General features: G+C 52.3%; 1 protein-coding gene across 1 annotated transcript in view; it reads right to left on the reverse strand.

Annotated features, from left to right (window-relative positions):
• The window catches only part of DGKI (diacylglycerol kinase iota), a 380,807-nt gene that overhangs the window by 342,013 nt on the left and 37,953 nt on the right, over positions 1 to 841 (reverse strand). Inside the window, exon 3 of the mRNA XM_042782691.1 lies at positions 547 to 579. The gene's annotated coding sequence lies outside the window, so the exon portion shown is untranslated. The remainder of the gene's footprint in view (positions 1 to 546; positions 580 to 841) is intronic.

Raw genomic sequence — 841 nt, forward strand, 5'->3', positions numbered from 1 at the left:
CTGGCTGAGTGAGGGGGTTTGTGCCTGCCTGTGTGCCTGGGCTGGGGTTGAGGTGGGGCAGGGAGCCTGCCGGCAACAGGAGCGGCCCCGCCGGGTACCTACCATTGATCGAGAGCCACAGACAGTGCTTCGCAGGAGTCTGGCAGCAGGACTCCTGCAGGAGCTGCACTATAAACACAGCTCAGCCACGGAAGGCGAATGTTACTCACCCACCTGTCAGCTAAGGAACAGGGACTCTATGAGATGGGGCAACTTGCCCAACTGATTGAGTGGAAGAAGATCCTAGGTCTTCCCAACCAATGCCCACCCCTGCCGATTACAACTCACTGCCTCCTTATTTTGGGAGATAGTGATGGGTTAGGGGAACGAGGCTGATAAAGAAAGATAAGAAACACACTGACATGACAATTTGCATGGCCTGTCCTCACTGGAGCCCCGTGGAGACAGGGCTGTTACAACCATGTCATGAGTCTGTGCAAAGCATGACAAAAAGCACAGCTCTGTCTTCCATGAGAATCAACTAAAACTGGCTCCAGAGGGCCCAACACAGACTAAGCAGTCTCTCAAAACCCTAGACTGCTGTGCTGGTACTGAGTGCGAATCTCCCTGAAGACCCTTAAAAGTAGGGCAGGAAAAAAACCTCTCAGTGATAATCAATGACACGGAGGGAATGAGGTACCGGGCATGGAGCTCAGGACCATTGTCTCGGGAGACACTAAGGTCAACTGTCATAACATAGTCCACAGAGACAATGTTCTACATCCTGCTTTGGTGAGTAGCAACTGGGGTCTTAAAAGCTTATGAGCAGCCATCTAAGGGGCAACTATTGGTCTCTCCCCGT

Source organism: Orycteropus afer, unplaced genomic scaffold, assembly GCF_000298275.1.
Source record: "Orycteropus afer afer isolate SDZICR_OR568_19922 unplaced genomic scaffold, OryAfe1.0 scaffold00413, whole genome shotgun sequence".
Taxonomy (NCBI): Eukaryota; Metazoa; Chordata; class Mammalia; order Tubulidentata; family Orycteropodidae; genus Orycteropus; species Orycteropus afer.